Genomic DNA, 27,649 nt, shown 5'->3' on the forward strand with positions numbered 1-27,649 from the left:
GATGCGCCCCTGTGGGCTCCCCTGCCACGGAGCGTTATATTTCCAGACCCATCCCTCGCAGGTTAGAGCAGCGCTTCTGGATACGAGCGCGCCAAATGAAACACTAATGCACCGAGTTTCCCATCAAAAATTTCCATAATTCATTTCCACACATTTCCTTGAGAGCGCACTGTGGGATTTGAGGGAGGGGCCGGGAATCTAAATGTAGCGGCTGCATGAAAAGAAGCGTTGGATCAACAGCTCTGTGGCTGAGGCCTCGTGTTGAAAGGCAGCCACCTGACCTTACAGGTGTATTCTATCCCACAAGTACCTTTTTTTTTTTCTCCGACACAGCACCTGGAGACTGGATTGTCAAAATTTGTCTCATCTTCAGTGAGTTTTTAGAGTTGAAAACGTGTTTTTATCTTTTTGCATTTCAAAGAAAACTCCAATTTCAACCATTGCATTCTCATCGGTAAAAAAAAGACGTTTGACCTCTTTGTTCAACATTTGAGAGGAAAACACGTTAGTCATTTTCTCTTTATATTAGTGTGCATTGACGTGTGTGGTTACTACCATGTCGGACTTGCAGTCAAAAGAATCTGGGTTCAATCCTCATCTCGAGCCTTTTTGTTTGTATGTTCTAAACGCTGCTGTGCTCCGACAATTCCTGTTTCATCTTACACAAACACGAACATTCAATTATTATTGTAAACACAGCTCGACTGATAACTTGGTAACTCATTTCCTGTTAGATTTCACTCATCTGAATTTGTAGTTTTTTTTCCCCCTTGTAGGTTCAAGATCTTGACCCTAACGTCCTCAACCCAATGCGCTTGGTTTAGTCCATTTTGGACCAAGTGCTTTGTTGGCAAATTCATTCTTACCGTATTTTTCCAGACTATAAGCCGCTAATTTATTCCTAGATTTTGAACCATGCGGTTAATACAGCGGTGCGCCTTTTTTGTGGATTTTTCTTTCACCGGTAGGGGCGCGCTAGTTCAGAAAATACGCAACATAAATCTAAATTTTTTTTTTCTCTTGGATCTGTTCTGTTTTAATTAGCAAAGTTGTTGCCGTGTTAATAGGCACTGTTTTAACAATCTGTTTATGTACCTTTATGTGCAATCACAGAACAAAATTGTTCTATACATGCTGTAAACTATATATACATATATATATATATATATATACATACATATCTTTTGTGCTCTTGTTCTCTTCAACATATTCTCGCTGGAAAATGTTTTTTTTTCTCTCTTGCATCATAGACATGACTTTTGATGCCGTTCCCTCAGACCAAAGAGTGTTTGTGTCTGCTGGTGTGTTACACCAAAGCCTGATATGTTCCATTGTACAACCTTCTCAAAAGGTTCAGAAACGATGTCATGAAAAATTCAAGCTGGTTGGGTGTTTTTAAGTGGTGGTTTGATGCTTTTTGTTCATGGCCTACTTTACCATGCAACGAGAATACCAATTTCATTTCAAATAGGCATTAAAATGACTTACTACTTTGCAATTAGAATGGGAAAGAATGGGAAAAATATAAAACAAGATGGGAGCAAAACCTTGAAAAAGAATAATGGGGCAGTAATGAGGCCTTGCAAGCTTTGTAGGATGGAGAACAAATGGTTTGTACCAACACAGAAATAGTGTGAACACCAGGTGCTGTACAACAACATCCCCTGCAGTGTGATGAATTGGTTGACTAAAGAGGGGTTTCATCCACACCACCAATGCTCGACCCAACAAAAACTCCAGGAAACATAATGTTCTTCCTACATCTGATACATCACAGTGAAACATGAGCATTTTGTCTAGTAAAAATGATCTCCATAATTACATGTGCCAAGTTGTATTTATAGGTACCCTGTTTGTTACCAGCATGCAAATGCATTATTAAGTTGTCAGCACATTTAATTATAAATTTGACTTTTAATCAATTGCAATCTGAATATCGTTGGAGGACACAGAGAGAAAATAATCCCAGGAATGGAACGGTCAGCCCATTTCGGGGATAAAAAGTTTTTTTTTTAAAAAAGGTCGAAAGTGCCCATCTCAGGACAGATGAATATTGGCTAAAATGATTAAACTTTAAATAGTAAATGGTTTTTCACTTGCATAGTGTTTTTTTCACCTATTAAGTCACCCAAGATATGTTGAATAAACTAAACACTTATCTGGACATTCCAGTGGGTGATTTTGCTTTTAAAATAATGCAATAACGTTTAAGTTCAGTCTTATATAATCTGCTGTGTCAGCATCTGATAATCAGGCCCGGTAATTGGCTGGAGGTTGCGGCGTAGCTCATCAACGCTGCTCTCCTCTTAGAAGCTGTTGAAGTGGTCAGCAGGCTGACAAAACACATGCTGGACTGTCGGCCAATTGGATCTATTAGGATGTCAAAACCTTGCGGAAAAAATGACTTCAGACAGACCAGGAAGAACAAAACAAGTGCAGAGTGTAGGATATGAGTTGATCACAAAATGTACCAGTGAATCTTTCACACCGAAGAAGACTGAGTCAAAACAGAGCAATGCCTTTTATACAATTTCTGCAAGATTCAGTTTGGACAAGGCCTAAATTTTCATTATATAGTCTGAGTCGCAAGATCTAGTTAGAGTCTCACAGTTTTTCTTCTTTAACCCAGTTGTTGTTTCGACTTCGCTCTCCCACGACCATGTTACAATATTACTGAAGGCCCCCCAATGGGGCCGCGGGCCTCAAGTTTCCCACAGGACCAGGAGGCCTTTCATTTAGCTAAAGTCTTCCAGCGAGAGAGAGCATCTGCTTCGATTTCATTTCATGAAGACATTTACACACAAATATGACCAGCATGCCAAATTTATGGACAACAGTGTCTACCACTGGTAGTATGAAACTCAAAAGCAATTTCATCAAATAGAATATAGTTCCTACAATCTTTATTCGGGTGGGGTGATGTAAAAAAAAAGAAAAAGGAGGACAAAGCCCAGAGCAGGGTCACAGTCAAGATTTATTTTATGTACAAAGGCAGGAGCCGAAGAAAAATGGCTGCTTGCGTAGCGTCTCACTGAAGCGAGTGAAACAGCTGTTCATGGAGTGAGGAAGTGGTCAGGTAAGACAAGCCTGGAAATAATAATCACAGGCCCATCTGCTGACCTGGGACTGCGTGGCCCCCGGGCTCCCGGCGCAGGCCCTCCGTATGGAACGTAGCGCAGCCCTCGCCCCAGGAAAGCTGGCCACGCACACCCGGCTGCTGACAACGCCACATGCTCCCAAGCTTGCACAGGACCAGACTATAAGAGAGCTATAAAATATTTTGTATTCTCTCTAACATAGGGGGAAGGAAACACATCTTGTGTAGTCATACTTTTGAAACGCAAATCACACAAACGGGCTCAATAGTTATGAGAAGTTTTCACGCAAACAGGAGAACCAGTCTCGTTCCACCTGCCAAGCTACTTAATTCTGATCATTAATTCGGTGACAAATAGCGGCGTATGATGGCATTTTAATGTAACATTGGATTAAAGCTCATTCATCATATTATAGCGCATATCCGTGATTTCCTGGTCGTGCATCCTTGATGGTTATTGCGGGAACGAATCAATATTGTACGGTAATTGAGTGATGAGGAGGGCGAGCGGTGTGAAAAAAGCCTAATCATAATTAAAGAGCAGGCGGCTGAACATGAGGGCGAACCAGGTCGCTCGACGATAAACACTGTCAATGAGATGTGATGAAACCAAGTTTAGCGATGTGTTCTTACAACACAATAAATTTTCCAAATTTGACCAAAAGTCTCTAAAAACCAATCAGTTCTTCATTTCTGGTGAGAGGTTTTGCCTGCTATAATATTCAATTGATTGCAAGTCTTTGACAGTTTGGCTCTCAGTTAATGGCATTATCAGTTTAATTGATTGGGAATCAGGATCAATCTCCAGTTTCTCCTTAATTACTGATAAACTTCACTAAAACAGATGCTTACTCAAAATTTACCACCCCAAAACTTCCAGCAAACGCACATAAACAAACAGCCACTTAATCATGTTCTCTGCAATTTTTCTTCCGTACAGGAACACGCACGCACGCACACACAAACACGCTTCTTCGTTTTTGCTCAGTGACATGCCATCAAAGCATGTGCCACAAAAGCAACTTTAATGTACTCGGAAAGTAAGTGGCAAACAGATTTGCATCACAAGCCCACATTATCTGCTGACACCGTGGAATGATTTGTTTTATGCACACTCGGCCTTGAAGTTTTGCGAGCACTGTGTCAGTGATGATAGAATTGAGGTAAATTGTGGAGACTGAGAAAACAACAACTTTGCTGAGGTCCCCACTTTGAGCCCTGGAGGAAAACTGCTTAACAAAAAAAAAAAAAAAAAAAAGAGGCAATTTTAATTGTAGCAAAATTCCCTTGAAAAGAAAGTCAGCACAGACAATGTCTACCAATGCAGCCGAGAGAAACATGTTTATTTTGTAAACCCGAGCACACATTCAAAGGATGGGGTATTAGTTTTGCATCACCCAACACAATGCACCAAAGTTCTTTGACAGAAGAAGCGCAGGTTGTTCGAAGGGATGTTTAAATATGATCAAAACTGCAAAATGCAAACACAGAGATAAGGAATATTTTTCAGTATGCAACAAGGTCACCTGTGAGGTGGGGAAACAGAAAAGTGCTGCGAAAATGCATCCTTTGCAAAAAAAAAAAAGCTGCATAGAAAACGCACATCGCCTGAAAAAATACAATTATGTCTTCCCACTGTCAATGTGATTCCTTGTGTATTACACAAAATTGGATTTAGAGTTGTATTATTGTAATTTATTCTAATCCTCACTGTCTTATCAGAGAGTGATTCACATGCCCACAATCTGTCTTTTTTTTTTTTTTGCTTGCAAATGTTGTCAGACTATCAGATGGTGCTTCTGCTTGTCACTGCTTTAGTTTACAGACACACTAATGTTCAAAATGTGCAGCAACAAATGTGGTTGCCTCGTAATTTATAATAATCAAATAACATTCAACAGGAGGCAACAATTCCTTTCATTTTCATTTCTGAAAAGAAAGAAACTCCCAGTGACACTTAATGAAACTTTTACGCTAACAATGTTTATTTGCATTCAACTGAAAGGTTTGCACTTAGCAAACAAATGAACAACAATAATCAGCTGATAAATAGTAATCGAAAAATATGTATGTATTTCACAATAAATTGTAATGTGAAAAAAATTGGATCAATTATTTCATCAACGGATGGATTAATCCAGTGGTTTTGGGGGTCGGGGACCGACCATTTTTAGGAATAAGGTCAGAGAGTCGAGACCGGAAGGCTCCCCGTATCGCGGCAAGAGGGCGGGGGACTTACCGGGAAAAAAAGGGTCAAGTGCCCAGCTCTACATACAACACAGCTAGCTTCCTTTACCGGCCGGGACTGAGACGAAAAAAAAGTAGCAGCAGGCTTGCAGAAAGAGCATCACGGAAGTTGGAGTATCTTGTGAGTGCACTGAATTGTTTACAACTTTTTTACAGTCTACTAGGATAGCATTTAGCAGCCAACACAACCACAGTCACCGAATGTGTGAACTAGCTAGCTAGCTCGCCCGCCTGATAGATCGTTAGCTATAGCTGAACAGATAGATGGATGGAGTGAAACCTACACTGACAAGGAGTAGATGACAAGCCCGGTGAGATGAGGATGGTCATTTCCCAGGTGGAGGAGGGCGCACAGTGAGGGATGGACTGTGTGCGGCTGTCAAAAGATATTACAAGACGCTGCACACAGCTCCGTGCACAAACGCACAGTACACACATCCGTGAAGATGATCACATTTGATACACAGATGACAGTCTATCCCCGCTGTGACAACACAGGCTCATTTTTCCGCTGTGACATCCGTTGCCGTGTGGGTGTTATTCAAGTCAAATCTATCATTCTAATGGAGAAGTAGTCACACCTGAGGATTATTTGCGGGATAAATATATCATCGTCTCGTTGGGCTTCGACCGAATGTCTCAGGGCTGATTCTTTCAAGAAGAATGTCTTAAGACGTCTCAAAACTATGGCTGCAATGGGCCCTGGATGCCATTAAAAAAAAACAAAAAACAACATTCAGTAAACAACAGCAGTGAGCTTTAGCAGCATCCACACACATATGTTGAACCTCTTTAACATAACCACAGAGGGATAATGAAGAGGGTAATTATGTTATCCTTAATGAGTGCAAAGAAGCAAAAGAGCCATCAATAAAACAACCCCCTGGACTGCTTTCAATTAGCACCACAAGTGTGCACTCTCGGAAAAGAAATACAGTATGTACCTTTGTTACCTTTGGATTGTAAATAGATGGTTCCTCTCAAACATACAGCGTTTATGTCCTTGACATGGGGACTTTTACAGCTTTCAAACATATCCAGACAGTTTTGGTCATCGAAAAGGCTGGAGTCAAACAATTTGCACTATTGTTTTACAAGAAAATGATGGTGTTGATTTTCAAAAAGTATTCATCGATTTTCTATGGTACTTGTTGTCATCAGTGTGGCAGGTAAGCCACATTTTATCCCAGCTGACTTTGGGTGAGAGAAAAAGTTATATCGTTTTTTTAAAGGCATTCTGACTAATTGTGGAATACGAATCAAGCAATAAAATCCTCCTGTTTTTGTTAATCTTAGGGGACGGCCATTTTGCCACTTGCTGTCATCTGAAAATGACATTTGCTCGGGCTCTGCTCCTGGCCAATCATGACTCAGCTTCAGAAAACAGGTGAGCCGTGATTGGTTGTTATCTGAGCCATGAGCAACTGTGATGTCATTTTTAGTCGACAGAAGTGACAAAATGGCCAACCCCTGAGATGGTTAAAAAAGGGGCGCTTTTGCTACTCAACTCATATTTCACAAACGTAATCTTCATCGGAATGCCATGTTTAGACTAGTGGAGGCACATAGAAAATATTGCAAAATATTTTAGGGGCTTGACTTCCCCTTTAATCTAGATATTCTTGGATTTGTATTCTTCATTTCAATGCATCCATGTTAATCGCAAATCATTTTATGACAGCAATTTCTGTCCAACTGCGTGATTCGTTGCAAATGTCTTCAGCGACGCACTCCTGACGGAACCGCGTGCCAACAAGCCAAAGCGCAAGAGCACTGTGGTAGCATATTCCAACACATCGCTTCAACCATGGCCTCTGAAAGCACCACTAATTGCATATGGGATTTGCTTATCCAATCCCAGCATGCATTGCAGCCGAGCGAGAGGCAGGGGGGTTGAATTAGAGGCTGGCGGGGTGAGGCTTGTGCTTGCTGAAGCCTTGACAGTGCTTTGTACTGAATGATTGTTCTCCAGACAGCTGACGGAGGTAGCGGTGCACGCCGAGTTGTTTGAAAGCCCGAAAGGATATGCAGCCGCATCATCAAAGTCCAGCAAGTCTTCCAAGTGTCAGCGAGAGATTAAGCTCTTCCAGCGAGGGCAACGCCTCTGATCACTCCATTCAATCGATGGGAATTTGAATAGAGGAATAAAAGATCAGGTATTGTGTATCTGGGTGCTGTGCAACTGCTGCATAGGATTAAGGTATACCGGAGAAGGAACAGTGACAGACGCCATCAATCACAAGTTCCCCACACTAGTTAGCTGAAGTTGATATTAGCCCTAAATAGGACGACACTGTTTGTTGCTGCACACTCTCTGACTTTAATTAATTCTCAAGTCATTTTATTTTTAGGCGCAGGTTTTTATTTGTTGCCGCTCCTGTATGTGCATGTGCAGGAAAAATGTAAATTGCATCCTTCCTTTGCTCCGAGTGAGGGGCTCACATTCGCTGCGATGCAGCAAATTAAGCACACACACACACACACGTACGCGGTGTGGAGCACACACCGATACACAAACAATATGAAAGTCACTGCGCAAACAAACTTTGGTGCGGTGGTCTGCCTCGGCCTAATTTTTCCTGGCTGACTTCTCTATCAACGCCCGGTGTCTCCTCCACAGGCTGTGTCAGATAATAGCTTCCTTTTCTCCACTTTTGGAGCAAGAATGAGTCTATTCCCTGAGAACACAGTTCAAGGGCAGGTCTGCATAAGTCCCGCATCGAGACTCTTGAACCCGAAAACGGCCGAGTTGGTTTTACACATGACGTGAACGTAGTAGACTGTAGTCGTCCTCTCTGACTCCTTACACCGATACTTGAGCAGTCCTCCGTCCAGCCCGTCTTCTAATTGTCATACGCTTGCATCAGATAAACTTTCTCAAGTTGAGGCATGTATAGAAACTCATCTAATGGCCCCCATTGTGCTCTTTTTCTTTTGTCTCTTGCTCTCTTCAGCCATCACGTCCCACAGTGGGGCATAATTACTAAAATCCTTCGCCTGGCTTTCATTCCTATTATTAGTCTGGCGTTTAGAGACATTCTACTCCGGTCAGATGGTCCGGGCTCGAGGGCAAAAAGTCACAGTACATGGGCACGAAAGGTAGCCAAATACATCCGTGTGGCACCAGGTGCCATTGCAGTGATACCATTTGGCGAACATTCACTATTGTGGTGCGACAGCGCTTTCATTGCTCGGGTTTTAAAACATGCATGTTAATTAGCTCAAGCATCAACTATTATCATGAATTAGCCAGTTGGCACCCTTGAATGAGTCACATGAAGACACAATGGAGAAGAGATGAATATGTGAGTGCCAGGAGGACAATATGCACCGTTGTAGCATCATTATAATGTCGTCTTCGTCATTACGCTGCATGCAAGAAATCTCCGTTTTATTCCTCAACTTTTTAATGCAAGTGACTTTGAAGTTTCTCTAAAAGAAGTGACTTTGATCGCTACGTTAAATTGTTATTTCATACTTAAAGCGTGCACTATTGTCCAAGTAGTTCGATGGATACGTAATTCATCCACAAAGAGGAATTCATGCAAGTTGGATGACAGATCTCATCACTTTTTGTGCACTTGCATTGTTTCACCTCTTGAATTTTTAAAATTTTTTTTTTGATGGAAGAAACCACTATCAACTCTTCTGTCTCAGTCATGAATCATCAGCAGCATTATGACTGTGACTCATGTTGTCAATTGATCATTCATGTGAAAAATGACAGTTTCATATTTTTGTCGAATGGAAAAAAAATTGTAATTTATTGCAACTCACTCTTGGACATTAGTTTTACTGTATATTTTTATACCATTTCATTAGGTACACTTGTCCATTCTAATTGCTCAATTCTGTGAGGATGATTTTTTTTATTTTTTTTTAAATAAATGATTTGCTACTGTGAACACTTTTGCAACACAATAATATTAAATGCATACAAATGTGGCAACACAAGAATATTTCACGATTGTTAAAGGCTGAGAGTATCATTTCAATCGGTTACATGACAATGTGAATATTGCAAGCTGAATGACCTTCTCCCACCGGTGCCCTTTTAGTCCTTCCTCTGAAATATTATTACAACCACCATTTATCTCAATTGCTTGTGTTTTCTGCTGGGAGTTTGGTGCTAAAGGTGGAGGTAAAGTTGATACGTGGAGGTCCAGGCTAGGGCTCCAGCGTCATCTTCCCTCTTGGACAAGAGTAGCGGACCCTGAACTGTACTTAGACGGAGCAGAGGCTAGCTACACATCTGAACCTTCGCCTGTACACAAACGCCCGGCTACAAACATGGGAGCTGACCCGTTTTGACCTCTCCTCCACTCTGGGCCCCTTGGGACCCGCTTGAATCAGCTCCGGGAGCTCCCTGTTACCACAGTCTGACCGTTCTGTGCATCCGATGGCAAGTGAAGCACACAAACAAGCCCCCGCGCCGACTCATAGAGCGTATACATAAACAAAGAGACACACTCAGACGTTATCCGGGCATAACATACTGTCTCATACAAACACAATGTGTCACATTTGGGCATGTTGAGCATCACTCTGTCTGCGTCTCTCACTCTCGTCTTGTCTTTCTCATGTGGGATTGCTGCATTAAACTGGTGAATATCTCCATCTTGTGGACATCTTTTTGAATAAACTACAAAGATGAAAGTGTTCCTTGACTTTTTATAGGCAATGATCGACAATGTTAACAGATTAAATTGTTATATAGCAGAAATTTTGCATTGGTTGAAAATGTGGCAGTGTCAAAGGAGATGATGCTATAGTGAGGGGGGGGGAGACACACTATCGCCATCGTCCTAAAAACAATGTCCTCTCTTTTTACAGAAAACAAAAAAAAACTCCCAAAAAATACAGATTGCATAATAACAATAATAATGATTCCCTTTCATAACCAAGATTGATAAAAAAAAAAAACAACATAAATCGATCCTTTTAATACGTCTTTTTTCCATAAATTCATGTGACATCTCGTATGATGCCAGATCTCGTCACCAGATGAGAGTATTGCAGAAGATCCACATGGATGGCGGAAGCACTGAAATCAGAGCCAACAAGCTAGGAGGCAGATGTCCGGAAATGTTGAGGTTTTAAAAAACATGAAGACAGTAATGAAATGAAGCTTTGTGAGACAGTCACAGGAATGTGAATGTCATGGGTGTTTTTGCCACTTTATTTACACAGCCTGCCCCGTGGCTGGAATTGATTTAAATGATTATTTCTTCTTTTGATCGGGTCATGTTCAGTGAAGCACACACGATTAATGTAACCGCATTGGGTTACTTTGGAATGTAAATATTCAGATTTTTACAAACGCACCAAGTTAGAGCAGCAAGCGGCTACTATTTTCATAATTGTTTCTTCTGAGAATCTATCCATTATCCAAGTCTTTCATAAATACTTAACTGAATGGAAAAGTAATAAAAGTGAATCCTGAATTGAATCCAATCAGACCCCTGTGGATAAAAAAAAATAAAAATAAATTACGGAATCATTACCCAGCCCTAATAATAATAATAATAACAATGTAATAATAATTATTTTTTTTATTAATTATTTCTAATTTCATTTCAGGAACAGAAATGAATGATCTCTTTAACTAAGTGTGAAGCTGATTTTAGAAGAGGTGGCCAGCATCACTAGGGATAGGTTTTCGGCTGAAAAATCAATTTTTTGGGGTCAATAAATTACATTGGCAATGATTATTATTTTAAGTGTGTAACAATATGTTTAAACCTTTACATATGATATATTTTGTTAATTAACATATGTAATGCTCTTATAATGCTGTTTTTTTAAAGGGGAAGTCAACACCCAAAATTCACTATTCTAAACATGGCATTCTGATTAATATTGTGTTTATGGGATATTAGTCAACCAGCAAAATGCACCTGTTTTTAGTCGTCGATGGCGGTGGCCAGTTTGTTACTTTCTGTTGACTGAAAATTACATCACAGTTTCTCAGGACTCAGGTAAAAACCAATCATGGCTCACTTGTTTTCTGAAGCTGGGGATGTCCAAAAACGAGTGAATTCTACTGCTTAACTCAAATTCCACAAGTGCAGTATTAATCATAATGCCGTGTTTTGACAAGTGACGTTACATACAACATATTCTTGCTAAGACATTTTTTGGGTTGACTTTCCCTTTAAGTAAGTTCTTTCCCATCTGTCTGACTTGACCAATTGTCTTGCAGCATATTTTCCTGTCCTGAGGCCCTTTGTTGCCAGAGAATCAACATAGTGGGCGGTTCATAAACCCGATTACAACATCAATTTAAACACATCTATCCTTTTTGTCAAAACAATTCTGTCTACATCTTTTAATTCCTTTTTTATTAGGAGTGTCATGTATGAACTTTAATGAATTGAAAACGACTCATTTTGTTTCGCAGGAGTCAGGCGTAGGCGACAACATTGAGGATGAAATTGTGACAACCTTTCAGGGCAGCTGTTTACATTTACTTATTAAGATTTTGCACTACTAAAGTGTGGTTACTTTTGGGTAAGAGGCCCAAGGTGTTTCCTTGTTTATTTGACGTTTCCGTGCCCTCAACAGTATGGCCAGCAGTTGTTTTGTTTTTCATTTGTAGTTCCAGATCTTTTGTTTAATGTATCATGATTTTGGGATTCGAGCTGTATATTTTGAAGGGGAAAAAACAATCACCCCAAACTGAATAATATTTCTTTGAAAAATATTTCATTCGTGTGCCTTATTTATTTAAAGACCAGCGGTTGTGATTAATTCTAAAAACCTGACCTATTAGTCTTCTAGCTTTAGCAGGTCGACAAAGGAAATCTAAAAATTGCCCTTGATTCTTTTTTTCAGTTATTGAAAACTTATTGCTGGACAGGCGATTAAATTTTTTAACTAATTAATCGCAAAATATTCCGTTATTAATTGCGATTAAAGATGTACAGCTAATACGATACAGTGTTTGAATTGCAAGACGTGAAAATTAATTTTTGAAGTAAATTAAAACTGAGTTAACTGTGTTAAAATATTTAATCGTGTGATATTTTTTTTTTTAATTCATCTTGAGTTAACACTTAAATTTTGACAGCCCTATATAAGAGTACTTAGCTCATAAAACGTTATAATGGTTTGCAACAGAGATGTGGTATATGCTCGACACTCTCAAAACCGCATCGGACCAGGTACCAGACTCACATATCCTACTGTTTATGTGTTCGTGACATCCTTGACATGTTTTGTCCATGACTTCCTGAACACCTCGCTGGGTCAAAGTGGCGTTAGGGTGACTTAATCATGAATATCACTTTATTTTTGGTTAGTTAGACAGTAGCCCGTCTGGGATTGGTTTTTCGGATGAAGGCACAGGTAACCCCCGCCGAGGAGCAACCCTCCTCTCGACACAGTGCTTCCTCCAGTCATTTTAAAAAAAATTCATTTTAAATATGCAACATCTGTGCCGGGAGAGCCTTCCAAAAAGGCTGCCCCTTGGAGGATGTCGCCAGAGTCTGCTCAAACTTGGGGTCGGGGGCATTTGCTACAGCAAGATTCAGCGCAGATGTTAGCATTCACAAAGTCATTGTGTCCTTTGGATGTGTACCCAGGGAGGTTTATTTTGAGGGAGTTTGGTGTGCTTTCGACTTAAAAATGACTCAGGTCACTTCATCTGCACCTGTCAATGCAAGGGATGCTTGATGAAGGCGCTTTCATCATATTCCTTTAAACAGCTATTCTAATAGATGCAAAGAAGATGGATTCCCTCAAATTGTGCAGCCCCATTTAATGGAGCCGTCAATAACATTCAAGCAATACATTTGAATGTTTTGCAATGCCTCAAACAAAACCACGACATGCATTCAGAAGGGAGCATGAGCACATTCGCACAACAGTGTTTGTGCTGCGCTTTCATAAAGAATGAGAATATTTTCCAAACAGAGATGCAATGACCTTAAGGCGGCTTGTCAGTCGGATTATTCAACTGATTTACAAACAAGAGTTGAGACGAGGCTGCACAGGGTCCCAAAAAGAGATAAAAAGCCAACACAAGGAGGAGGACACGCCGGAGCAGCCTAATGCATCGCTTACACAAAGATGTTCATATTTAATGCTCATCATTAAGGCAAGGCCGGAGCATGGAAGACGCTTCTGTTATTTTCCCACACCCCTTGAGCCAAGTCCTTGTGACAGCCCTCCGCCGCATCCCGGCAAATTATCCGCATGAGCTGCGGCGAACAAAAACAGCCCAGTGCGGGGGAAGAGGGGCCCAGCCTCAGCTCCTCTCTTATGATGGAGAGACTTGTCACTTTGCATCAGCTCCAGACGCCCCGAGCACATCAGCTGCAAGTGAGGAGAACAAGACCACTCTGTGGGGAGAGGACAACACGGAGAGCGTGAAGGAGATAAGAACACAGCGTAGCTGAGAAGAGAGAAGAGAAATTTGACCTTTGGCCTTTAGCAAGCACTTTATTGGTCTTCTTTTCAATAGGAATAAGAATTGGTTACAAATACAGTGTTCTCAAATGTCAAATCATCATTCCCCATTGAAATTTAATGCAAATTCCATTAATCTGTTCCAGCTCCCCCAAAAAATCAATAAAAATGTTACAACATAAGAAAATTAGCAAATACCATAATAATGTAATTAAATACAATGTAAAGAATTAAATAGTTTTTGCAATATGATTAATTCATGAATATGTGAGCCGCCTTATGCTGTCCAGATATACGGATATACAGGAAGACAGCTGGTTGCAACTGCTCAGTAAACTGCAGTTATTTTGGTCATTTTTGCAGAGGACAAGACCCGCGACCCGACCCCGGATAAGCGGCGGATAATGGATGGATGGACAAGAAATATGTGCCTGTGAGTATTGTTATATTGTTTTCCTACATGTTTTGCTGCATTGTTTGTGTTCAATTATCAGTTGCTTAAAAGGTCACAACACAGGTGCATTAGCAGATTTATGTGTTTTTTTTAAATACACAATGATTAATTGAGTTTGTTTTGTTTGGTTAGTCATCATCTTTAAAAAAATGTTGCTCATATTTATTTTCTATTGATTAGAATTTTTTTTATTTACACAGAGTAAGTCCCTTTGTGAGTGAATTGATACAAGATCATCATTCTTTTAGCATTTCGGTTTAGGGGTGAGCAAGGAGATTTTTCTCATGTAAAATGCGTTCCTTGGCTGATTGATTAACGTAAAATAAATACAAATCGTAAAATAAATATGTATCTTTTATTTTTCACAGAGCGTGTGTAAAGTAAAAAAAAAAAAAAAAAAATCAACGTCATCGTGTAATACAGAAACCGGTCTCGAGATGGCGCTGAAAAGAGCAGATCGTTTGTCAAAGACCACACAAGCTAACTTTTGCGACCAGTTGACGAGGTTCGTAATTAATTTCTCTTAATCACACGCATGTACCACAGTACCACTTACATATTTTCTGTGTTGTGCGTAGTCGATCGTCTGGAGTCAAAGTGTTTTCCAATTCTTTGGTCCAGACGAGCTAATCTGTCATTTTAGAGTAGCATACCTGCAGTCAGAATGAAACCGCTATGTAGAAATTCTAATCAACAGAAACAGGCTTGCCTTAAAACTGTTCCTTAAAATTCCTAAGCGCTAATACACATTTTTTGTGGCAGTTTTATGCGCGCAAAGCCCAACAAAAAAAATTGTGTCATTCTGTTAGTTGCATTTTATATTGTTAGCTACATTCTCGTTTTTTCTATGACCAATCCAGAGGTTTAAAATACACAAATAACCTTTAACATACAGTAAAAACTGCTCTTCCACTGCAGCAACCTTTTCCTGCAAACATTATCAACTGGCTTTCTTGTAGAAAAAAAAAATACTGTCTCACAACAGAAGTCCTCAATTTTCCAAACTGAACAAAGTTTAATTGAAAGCAATGACACACTTTTAACCACATTACGTATTGATGATATTCCAATAACGTATATGAAAGGCTTGCTTTTACTATCACAAATTTAATTGAGTCGTTCCTTTCTTGTACATGTAAATATAACTTGAGTTACTATTAGTACATTCTATGTGGACCTTGATTCTGTCAATTAATTGTTTGAATAGAATCATTACATTTTCCATAGTGCATGCCTTTAGAGTTTTCAATTAAACTAGAATGTTTTTGGAATTTGGGATGAAGATGGAGTACCAGAGCAGATCATTTTCACACCCGTTTTCTATAACAGGAAATTAAAAAAAAAATGAATGGGAAAGTGTTGCTGAAACTCTTTCGATCTGGAATGCAGATGCTCAGAGAACAGAGAAGTGTTATGTTCTGTTATGTTCTGATGTGATTTTGAAACATTCTATGTAAGTCATTATTTCATTTTCTGTGCTGTTTCTCTTTTTCAGAGCGAGAATGGAGACGCTGAAGATGACTATACCAGTTGGCACCAGCTGAAAGGTCAGTAAAGTTGTTTCGTGTTTTTGTATTGTATTGAATATTCCTTAACAAAAAACCATGATAGGTACAGTGTCCCTCCTGCATTATTTGGATGATTCAGACTAACTTTTAAAGAGAACATGATAAAACTGGACTGCACAGGCACTAGTTACTTCAAACTCCTTTTTCAAATTAAAAATGGCACTAACAATCTTGCCTCATGTGCGGCGCAAATTGTGGAGGTTCATGAATGGAGTTGGGGCTCTCCCTGCTGGTCGTTATAATAATCAAATAATACTAAATAAAATGAATAGTTATTAAAACAAAAGGGAAGTTAATATTTTTCACCTGTTTAGAAAAGTACAGACGCCTTATGGCCTCCTTCTCAAGGATGTTTCCAAGTGGCCAAGGAGACATGAGAAAAATGGAGCCCCACTAAAATAAACCTGTCTCGCAAGATGCATGTGCGCCAAGCCTAAATTGGCCTATTTAAATAAATAACCACGGACAGCCTTTGAATAATATTGACTCGCAAAGTACGCTCAGGTCAAGGACAGTAGGCTAGCTGGTATGAGAGTGATGGAAAAAAAAGATCATCGGATATGTTTCCGATTCACACAAGCGCAAGTATACAAAGTCTCGGGGTTCGGAAAAATTAACGTCTTTGGGCAGTGAAGCAGAAAACACAATTCATTCATCTATGGTTATATCTGATATGCAACATACAAATTTAAATGTTCACTTTATGTTTAACGGGAGTACTGTATTTTAATATTCTAATCCAGTTGATGAAATGTTTTTAAATGTTACGAGCAATGATTTGAGTTGGTGGTGGGTATAAACTTGACAACATTAATTCAAGATTTTTATTGCAAAACCGCAAAAATGTCTGACAAAAGTCTGCTAACATAATGTTAACTCATGATATAAAATGCCATAGACAGGCTAATGAAACTAGCAATGTTACAATAGCGATAAACAACGGATATTTGAACACAAATGGGGAAGCAGCACATACAGGCAGACACTAAAAATATTCACGGGCATGTATAATTTATGATTAGCTCAATAATTCATAATGACTAATTGCAGCTTAGTCTACTGTGTATTATATATTATATGTATGTATTAAAATGAGCACCTGCTGCTATTTACTAGTGCGGTGGACTGACCCCTGCTGCGAATAGTGAAAATCAATGAATTATTGATGCCAGCCCCCACCCCTGCTCTCCCTTCCCATAAGGGGTTTGGTGATTGCTTAGAGATGCAAAAAAGTTGGTGTAAGTGCTTAAAGTTGACCAACACCACACATCTAGTGTGGTCACACTTCTAAACCCAACGACTGTCTTCAATTGTTAAATAATCCAACACAAACAAACCACCTTCATATTAGGCTCATGGGCATATAATTTAGATTCAAATCAATATTTTTGTCATATTTTATTTGACATCAAAGCATTTAGCAGCTAATATCAGCCATCTGAATTTTCATTTTATTATGTTGATAACTTCATATATATTTTTTACGAGCTCGTATGATTACCAAAATAATGGAAAGCACTCGTGGAGTGCTGTATTGTGAAAGCGCCTATGCCGTGTGAAAAGCAAATATGAAATAATACATTTGAACACAAGATGGTAATGAAGTGCTTTTGAAGAGTCATTTTGGAATGAATAGCTGAGTGTGATTTAAGTCCCATTGCTTTTAAAATCAAAAGCTGTGTCCGTATATGTGATATGGCTCAAAATATTTAGCGTTCCCCACCCCGGTTGATTTATTGAACACACACAGAATATTTGCTGCTTGTCTGTCTGAATCATTGCTGTCTTGTCGTAAAGCCAAACACGCAATCCATATTCATGTGATTTTTGCTGGAAGGCATTGGTGTCTACTAAAAATAGCAGAGTGAGAGGAAGGGTCTCACAGCGTGTTTCCTAACATGCATGAGTCCTTGTCTCCATGATTGGTTGTGCACATGTGCCTTGGGTGAGGAGACCGTGTTTCATATTCAGGTGCTTAAAATAATTACACTGGGCCAGAATAAAATAGAAATGCAGGATGAAACCCTTAATTTAGCTCATCTACTTGAGACGTGTGCGTCATAACACATCCTTTGTGCATTAGATTTTAATCGCTGAAGTGTTTAGAGTTTCCTGAGAGAAATATGAACGTTCAGATTATTCACTCAATATTTGAAAAGGAAGCGTTAGAAGGAGGTTCGCCAGCAGATGGCAGCACAGACTAAGCTTCATTTGGTTATTTCCTACTTAGGGTAGCTATAATGCAGCTCTCTTAGTTTAGATTGAAATTTTTTATGTATTTTTAGCTATAATGCAGCTCTCTTAGCTCAAATGTCATTTATTCATAGGAAGCCATCTAAATCTTCAAGGTACATTTTTTTGAAACTATTCAACTTTCCAATAACTCCCCCCAAAATTAACATTAATAGTGAGGGAATAAAACGATGCACTCTCTTTCACCATTTTGAAATTGCTTTTATAAGGATAATAAATCTGGGGCACTTGTTGGTGTCTGATTTATTTTGATTTAAGAAAAAAAGAAAAATAAAGGAAATATATTCAAAAAAACAAACAAACAAAAAAAACCACCATCATAAATCCCAAATTAACTGCACAGGTATTTTCAAGCAACATTTTAATAATCGTAACTGTCACACAAGGGGAAAACAGTTTAAAATCCTTCCTAAAAATTAATACAAAATTAAAGTATTAATTGGTCTTATTTATTATTAGTCATTTAAGTGGGAATGTTTTTTTCTTTTTTTTTGTCTTCTGTGTTTATGACCTACCTAAAAAAATGTTAATCTGGATGCCCGATAATTGGATTGAATTTGCAGTTGGATATCCGAATACCAAAATATTTGACAGCTGCGGCCCTTTTCTATTCAACAAAATTCGACATTGGCTGTTGAGTTGAAATCACTGAAATGTGACATTCTTTCCCATGTTGTTGGAAACTATTTTGAGCCAGATTCTTTACCCACTGATTTTCCTGGGCCGTCAATGAAGTGTCTCTGAGTGTATGCAGGCCTGCATTAATGTAGCATAGATGCGGGTCATTTCTTCCCTTCCCCCCACCCCCCACCCTTTTTATTCCCAATTGAAGCAGCGGCGGTGCCTGAGGCCCTACCGGTACTCTTGATTCACTCAAAACCGGACATGGAAACTGTGACAATGAAGACTGTGAGCCTTTGAGAAAAAGGCTTTGATTGTGCTTGTGTAGTAACCGAGAAAAGCCCATCGACTAGTTAGATAGGTGTCTTGAAACATAAATAGATATGGTAACTCTTTGACCTGTTCTCCACAGAGTACCATCAGCAAAGATTAAAGTGAGTGGGACTTCAGGCTAATATTCATCAAGTCCAGCAAAGGGCAGTACTCTCATGAGCTAGCATTAAAATTAAATCTCCCTGCACATGAAGTCTGCAGCAGGCAAGAGATTACATTTAAAGGCAATTACTGAGACTGATGCATATCAGATATCATCTGATGTTTCAACCAAACAAACCAGACAGCTGGAGCTCTCGGCTTCACATGATTCCGCTGTGACATAAGTTTCACAGAGCCTCCTACATTAGATTGGTGTCTCATATTTAATGAGCTTTATGGGGCTGTTCCTTGCAAATCCCAACAGTAGTAATGGCAGCGCATTCGTATCTGTACAAGATCTTCGGGTGTGCTGCAGGAAATAAAACAATTTGACTTCATTGCTCCACATTATTAGTTTAATACAAATAATGTGTCTCTATAGCTATCTATCTATACCAGCAGTCGGCAACCCGCGGCTCCGGAGCCTCATGCGGCTCTTTCATCCTCATAATGCGGCTCTGATTGGCTTGGGAAAATAAATTACAATTTTTTATTTTTTTTATTTAATTGAAGTGTGTTTTATTTGTGTTAGTTTTTATATTCTTTTAGTTCTAAATTTGAAGATTATTGTGATCTTGAAATATTAAAATATTAATTAAATTATTTGATATTATTTTTGTCACGATCCGTCTGTTGCGCTCCCAGCGAGTGGGCGTGGCCCGGCGGCTCCGCTCCCGGAAGCGGCCACGAGCCGGACGCGCTCCCGATCGCCACAGCTGCGCCTCATTGGGACTCTGATTACGGACTATTTAAGCGTTGCTCATGCGCTTGCTCATGGTCTTGTTCATAGTTTGTTCTCCTCGTGATTTGCTCTCGTTTTTGTCATTTGCGTATTTTGTCCTTGGTTTGCTCACAGCTACTTTACGGCTCGCTTTAAGTTTTCTCGTTCCAATTGGTCTTGTCTTCACCCTTTTTGTGGTAAGGATTGTTTTTTGGTTCCTTGCGTTGCAAGCGATTTCTGTTCTTTCCTTATTTATTTCCTGGAGTGACCCGGTCACCCAGCGTTTTCCGTTTCGCCCTCCCGGCGGTGGTAATCATAGAACCCTTGCGGTTAGTAAATTTATAAATATTGATCCTATAGTGATTATTGTGTGTTGCTTGTCGGCCTTCAATAAACGCCCTGTCAATCCTACCTCCTGAGTCTGCGCTTAAGGGTCCACGTTACACCGCTTCAGGCTGGGAAGCGGGCCTGACAATTTTTTCGTCGCTCAAAATAGACGTCACATAATTTTCTCCGTAGCACTTCATAAGACATAACCACACTATAGTTGTTTATACAAAGTGTAAAGGTAAGAAAAAGCAATATATACAGTGTTATCTTCATTTTAGATAAGATAAATGGATATAAGGATGACTCCTCATGGCATTTTTCTGCTTTCGTTTGCTACATGGACAATTTAAATTCAGCTTTTTAATTTATTTGAAAGAGACATTCATTGTTATTATTTTTCAAGAATTCAAAATGTGTTCATTAAATGAACAAAATGTAATTTTCTCTGTAGCACGTGGATTTCATAAGAAACATGCTGCGGTCAAGTAGTAGAAGTTTGTTTTTTTTCATTTTAGATGTGCGGCTCCCAGTGTTTTCTTTTCCGTGGAAATCGGGTTCAAATGGCTCTTTCGGTGTCAAAGGTTGCCGACCGCTGATCTATACCAACAGCGTATAGTGACAGGCAGAACAATGAAATGCTTTTTCTTCTGATGGGAAAATGTACGATTGACGATATCTAATTAATTGAGTGTAGAGTTAATATTTTTTGGGACATTTTTGCTTGTTGGTATGCTGTGATGTTTTTCCATTGTTCCTTGGCATTACTATGCATAGTTGTTACTATGTAATGACTGTGCACGGTTTCAGTTGACGTGTCAACACGCAAAATTGGACCATTGAATCACTGAATAGATCTGTATAATCATAAGAACACCCCCCCCACCCCCACCCCCCTTGTTGAGTACCATAACACGGACGTGTACCGGCACTTGCAATGTCACATGGTGAGTAACACGAGTCCTGCTGACATCTCAGCTGTGTGGCCTTTTTAACTCACTGCATGAGGGTAAGATTTCCAGATGCTACACTTAGACGAGAGGGAAAAGGGGAACCTACACAAGTAATTCAACAAGTGCATTGGATCAGACAAGACGGCCACTTACTCTAAATTAAAAGCGAAAGGAAGTCATAAATTCACAATATGTAGATGCTGTTATAATTTATTTGTCACAATGCTGGTAGTTATGTATCACATGCGATTACGTAATCACCAGAACTGGGGGCGGAACGGTCCGGCCCTCCGGCCCGGCCGGATGCCTTTTTTGAGGCCGAGAAGCTAGCCAGAGGGCGGGGGACTGACTGTCAAAAAAAAAAAAAAAAAAAAAAAAGGGTCAAGTGCCCAGCTCTGCTTAATCACTATGCTTTTTTTTTTTTAAACTTTTTTTTTTTTTTGCGACACATCTTTAAAAAAAAAATCGTCAATGCTGGGCATTAAATCTAAAGAGAAGAAGAATATCCACCGGAAGTTACGTGAATAAGCAGACTGTCATTGAAAGCAGTTACACTCCAGTTACATAAGTATTTCACTAGCACTGCCACGACAGCCGGAGATGATGCGGTTTTGAGCCACACGGTTGAGTGAGCATTATGCAGATGTAGAGATCGTTGAGATCAGAGACGACGTAACAGATTAGCCAACCCAAGCAATTGCAGAGAACCAGAAGCTGAAGGGGAACCCGAGAGACAGCTGATATTGGCCCATATCAATGACCAAATAATGGAGCTGCGTTATTCCGTTGATGTGTCGCCTTCCTAGCTATTGCTGACTGGTGGCTAGGAAGGGGGCCTCGAGAGATGGCCGATATTGATTCAAATCGACGATCCCACGCATTTTTTGTTTGCCTCCAGCGCATCTAGGAAAGCTCTTGAGAGAGAGATAGCTCACTTCTATCTGTGTAGCTGTCCACTGATTTGTGTTGTAGTGGTGTGTTATAATTATTGCAGTTCAGTGGTATCACGATCAGATAAAAGCCTTTGTGTGTGCGTGCGTGTGTGTGTGTCTTTTGTCACAATTCATCGCAATTACGTATGCTCGATTGTGTCAGCGAACGTCACAACAGAAAAAAAAAAAAAAAAAGAGGCAGTGTGCTTGGTTGCAGGCTGTGTAAACACATTTGAATTGAACCAGAAAATTAATAAATAAATTAGCGGATTCATGGATCAGGCACCTGTTGTGAATGTTGCCTTGATGGAGAGCACCAAGTTGTGCAAAACGTACTTGACCATTTGGATATGTGTAGCATTCAAAAATGTAGGGAAGAACAATTAGTTCACTTGTGAAATTTGACCTGAAAACCTGCTACCCTGAACTTTTTGTGAGTAATATGTACAATAATTAAAAAAAAAATGGCCACTCTTCCTTAAATCATCAAATGCAAAGTCTGTATCCTTGGAAATTTCCCTGAGATTTCTCCTTTACATTTTGACTTTGAAACGTGCATCATGAAGTTTATGTCAGTTCTGCTTAGTTATTATTTTCAATATGAATATTTAGTTATCAAGAAAAAATCAAATGTGTTGCTTGATTTGATGATATCAGTATTTACAAATGATGTTAAAGTAGAGTTCTTTTGATTACCTTCAGGTATGTCAAATACACCCAATTAAAATAAGACTTGGATTTTCATAAAGCTGCGCATATATGCCCAAATACTTCTCCATAAGACAAGCTGCAATGTGACAAACCAACATTAGGACATTTATTAGCGTTATTCATGCAGACAGAGCAACCCTCATTGGATGGAACACATCTGTGATCGCCGCTTCTTGACAGATGGGCAAATTGAGCCATCATGGTGATTTGAAAGAACATTCTAGGGTTGAAGCCAACGTTTAATGGTTAAACTGAACTTTCTTTTTTTGATATTTAAGGCTATTTTCAAAGTTGAGCATTTAACCCCAGGGACGGAACGGTCTGTCCGTCCGTCCCAGACAGACGCCCATTTTGAGGACGAAGGAGGAAAAGTTTTTTAAAATAGGACGGACTTCGCAAGGACGGGTTTTCATCTGAAATGTCTGCCGGTAGCCTCTCTCCCACTTTTTTTTTTTTTTGCGCGGGGTACAATGGTGAATGGACTAGTGAAAAGTACGAAAGGAAGCGAGAACGGGCGAAGGATGATTATTTTTAGGAATAAGGACAGAGGGACAATGACGGAAGGGTGCCAAGGTCGGATGGATGACTGGCAAAATTGTTTAAAAGGCCCATTTCTGTCTGTTTTAGGAAGTAAAATTTAGTGAAATTATGCTCAGTATTAAAAAAAAATCCTGAAGCTGTGACATTTTTTTTTTCCTAATTCTCTTTTTTTTTTTTAAACATCTCACTGCGCTTCGAATGTGAAAATGACTCTAGATTGTATTTAAGATTCAATCAAGACAAGTCACATTCTGTACACATTTGCAGTATTATTAAAATTAAAAGTAGGAAAATAAGTGAGCGATTTTCATTTCATAAATTGTTGTCCCTGAGAAATTAGAAAATCTCCCCCTGGAGTTCACAGGTGCATTTTTGATTGTGTTGCAAGATTTCAAACCTGTTGACATCTGATTTTCAACAAGCTCAAAGGAAATGGATATGCTCTTTAGGTTGTTCTAAAAGTACAACTATGTGTGTTTGAATTTCTTTCCTTTCAGAAATACAAAAGAAAAATTATTTAGTATTCATCAATTTGACATCTTTTTTACATAATCTAAATAGTTTGCGAATTTGCATAGACTTCAATATTTTGAAGTATATAATTGAGAACATCCGTGTCCAAACAAGTAAAGCTGTGTAAATTTAAAAAGGGCTTTCTCCAACGCTTACAAGTCACAAGTCTTCTTTTTCATATTCTCCAACTTGCAACAATATGTTGCAGGTTAAACTATGTTTTGCTTACGAATAACTAAAAGAAGTCCAATAAATAAAAAAGTGTTTTCACGATGTACTGACAGCTGCTGTGGATGGGAAGCGCTAGCACTTGAATTACTCCGACAAGAGCAGCCTGGATCAATGTATGAGTCAAATAAAAGCATCTCACACATGAAAGGCAGGATCTCCATGGTTCCCCCCTGAAGCTGGGCCTTGTTGCCATGGGATTGGGATGAAGGAAAAACAGACAGACAGACTCCTGATGAGATATTATTAGCCTCCACGCTGACATGACGTTAAAACTCAATGACCAACCCTCTCTGTCAGGTGGATCAGTGAGTACCTCGTGAACTGAAAAACCTGATCAGGGTTGCAAGAGTTCAAGCGTCACAACTCTGTTTAACAAGTGTGATTAAATGAGAGTAGGTCCGGTTCCACCTGTGTGTGGTTGTTTTGCAGCTAACAGATCACACTTTGACTAAGCTCAATGCGGCGCCTAAGGGCAATGAGTGGGTGGTGCTCCAATAGGCAGGTGGACAGATGATACCGTTGCGATTAATGTCCTAGAGATAAGAGTAAGTTCCAGTAAATGTTTACATTAAAACCTGGCACGTGACATTAAAATTGCGGCAAATCCTGATCACCTTACATTGAGCCGACCTCTGCCAGTTTCCCTAATGAGTCACTGACGGTAAAGTAGCTCACCCTCGTGACATCCGTGCAGGCGCTGTGTGCTCAGTTGCCAATCAGCGACGACGTGCATGTGAACGAGAATAATTTTTTTGTCAATACCTGGAGGTGCCCTGCTATTGACTGGACTCTCGTCCGCCTTTTGCCTAAACTCAGCTGGGATAGGCTTTGGCTCCCCACGGCCCTGAACACGATAAGCGGTCTGGAAAATAGATTGATGAATTGATTTCCACAAATGCGGGCTGTTATTTAGGTTTGTTGGTGGCATTTTTGTATTTGCTTTGTTTTTTTGGGGCAGCCGTGCCCCGATTGTTAACAAGAGTGCCCCTGTGGACTCTGCTTTGCACTCATGGCTATGGTGTCCTTGAGCTAGGTGCCAAAATCCCTAAACTGCTTCCCGGGCACAGTAGATAATTTTAATGTCTCAGTAACAAATAGTTTCATCTCCAGTGACATGCCCTCAACCCAGTGCTTCTCAATTATTTTATGTTACATCCGCAACAAGAAAACATTTCGCGCCCCCATACCAAAACAAACTGACACTGTTGAGTTAATACTCGCTGCGCATAATGAGCAATGAGAGCGCCACTGCCAACTACTGGAGTGGATGTGTAATTACACTTTATTGTAGCACGTCTGGGAAAAAAAAGCATGTCCTCCAGGGTGACACGCGCCCCCCTCAGCATCGCACCATGCCCCCCCTAGGGGAACCCGCCCCACTACCTCACCCTGACTTGTGACGCACTTCTAATTTTGTACTGTGTGCTTGTTTACATTACTTGTGCTAATCGGCAACGCTGAGCATGTTTGCCAATTGGAAGGGGGAGCCATAAAAAGTGATCCCATGGTCCTAAAACAACTCATAGCACACAACAGTGACATCATGGAATATTTTGTTCTCTCATAATTAGGTCAAAAGTGTAGTGATTTTCATAATTTGCGTCTATGGCATTGATCAGCTGTTGCGCGGAGAGTGAATGTCAACATTGGTGTTCCAACGCATCCCGGTAACGACGACTCATTGTTCTCGAGCGTTTATCAGCCCAGATGTCGAGCAGCTTGCCTTGAGAACAAAAGATTAAACTGATTTAATCCGTTCCCACGTGTTCACTCTGACATTTTAAGTGACGTTTTCAGAAAACCTGGTAAAACATAAGCCCCGATAAGAGCGCTGGTGGTGTTTACATTGGAAAGTGGACGTGAGATATTTCGAGAGGAGGAGCCAAGTTTGTTGATTTCAACGTGAAAACATGATCACAGTGTTTTGTAGCAACCAGAGAGGTTCAGCACAAATAGCATGTCTGACATTTCACAATGTATCCATAAAATTTTAAAATGTAGTTATTGTTTTTTTTCTAGCTAATTGCTTTGCAAATTTGCATTAGTGGTGGCAAAGGCATCCCGGTAACTGAAGGTAACCAAGCAACTGTTTTCAGATACTCAAGATTAACCCAGTGCACTTCCCCTTTCGTGCATTTACATTTATGACGCGCAGATGTTTCCTGCAGATAATTGAATATCACTTCTCATGATCAGGTTTAAGTGCCACACGTTGCCCTTTTGTTATATGCAGACTGAAATGTTTATGTCTGAATATTGACTTTTTTGTACTTTGTAGAAAGATCGAGAAACTTGATGAAAGCCATAATACTTATTTGATGCATTTATTAATATACAGCGCTTTGTTACAGTTGTGGCTGTTTTTGTTGTCTAGAAATATGAAGTTGTTCATGTCTACTTCCACACGGAACTGCATGTACTGTGAAACTGCAAATGAGTCATTAAATCAGAAAACGTTTCTTTTGCTTCACACTTCCTTGGATGACTGGAGCAGGTAAAAAGGCAAAAAGTCACTTATGGGAACTCCAGCGAGCATACTTGGAATGGATTGATTTTGTTTGCCTGGCGAGCAGACGTCAGCACCCAATTGGATCTCAACAGCAGAAGGAGCGAACGCTTCAAAGTTAAAAGTAGTTTGCTACATGTTGCTTTGACTTTTTTTTCTGATGGCAAGCTGTGAGCTGTCCCAGCATGGCCCGTGATCCCAATCTTGCTGTGTCTTGACGGGCTAAAACCAATGTGCCTACTTCTTTCCGAGTGTAAATCAGTGGAAATCCCACAGATCGTATCAGTGGTCGAGCAGCAAGGTGAATCACAGGTCATTTCCGTTTATGACAGGTATTTGACAGCTGAGGTAACACTCAGCTCAAAAGTGTCCAACAGGATCCGCCTCCACAGAGCACCTGAGAACACATCCTGTGCAAAGAGCCATTGTTAAAAAATGCATGCTGTCGGCTCGCGTGGTCCATATTTCCTTTTCTTTGTCAGTTACTTGCTTCTATCTATTGCCGTAACACAAAAGCTGATTTATCGGGGCAATGTACTGCAGAAAGACAAGACCTTATTTCCATCATAATAGCTGAGGCTGGATTGTGGCACTTTGTGGCTGCATGAATGATTGGTTCATGACTAGTTATAATTGTCCTTTTCACCAACGCATAATGCATATTATCAAATGTGCGATGATTGCATTACAAATTGTGTATCATTCTAGTCTTTCTTTTTTTTTTTTATGAACACAGATTAAGTAGCAATAGATATTTACATGCAATAATCATATTATGCTGTGTCATTACCGTGTGGTGTCAGTTCTCTATCACAGCGTTTCCGAGCCTTGCGGGAAACCTATTAAACATTAACCAGCAGCTATAGTGGCAGCTTCTAAGCCTGCACTTTATTGCTGCAAGCTGCAGGATATGTTTGAAGTGTACATTAGGCTCTGCGGCTCTGCTCAGTTGTTCAAACATGCCGTATCATACGAGCGTATATCGCACTGCGATACACTCAGTTTCTCTGAATAGATCATTATTGAAAAAGAATAAATCAGTTCCTGTCAACTACCCTAATGAAATGCCTCATTTAATATTCGGTTCCAGGT

The 27,649-nt window shown here is 39.8% G+C and overlaps 1 protein-coding gene and 1 long non-coding RNA gene across 4 annotated transcripts in view; both read left to right on the plus strand.

Annotated features, from left to right (window-relative positions):
- Positions 1-5,315: 5,315 nt before the first annotated feature.
- Positions 5,316-9,249, plus strand: LOC148335141 (uncharacterized). Its single transcript, XR_015844115.1, has 2 exons — positions 5,316-5,465; positions 7,317-9,249. It is a non-coding gene; the product is annotated as an uncharacterized LOC148335141 (long non-coding RNA).
- Positions 9,250-14,660: 5,411 nt separating this feature from the next.
- Positions 14,661-27,649, plus strand: part of tln2b (talin 2b) — a 100,196-nt gene continuing 87,207 nt past the window's right edge. For all 3 annotated transcript variants that reach the window (XM_088297846.1, XM_088297848.1, XM_088297849.1), the window contains exons 1-2: positions 14,661-14,712; positions 15,703-15,754. The gene's annotated coding sequence lies outside the window, so the exon portion shown is untranslated. The remainder of the gene's footprint in view (positions 14,713-15,702; positions 15,755-27,649) is intronic.

This window comes from Idiotropiscis lumnitzeri, chromosome 6 (genome assembly GCF_059441095.1).
Source record: "Idiotropiscis lumnitzeri isolate Australia: NSW breed Sydney's pygmy pipehorse chromosome 6, RoL_Ilum_1.0, whole genome shotgun sequence".
Classification (NCBI taxonomy): Eukaryota; Metazoa; Chordata; class Actinopteri; order Syngnathiformes; family Syngnathidae; genus Idiotropiscis; species Idiotropiscis lumnitzeri.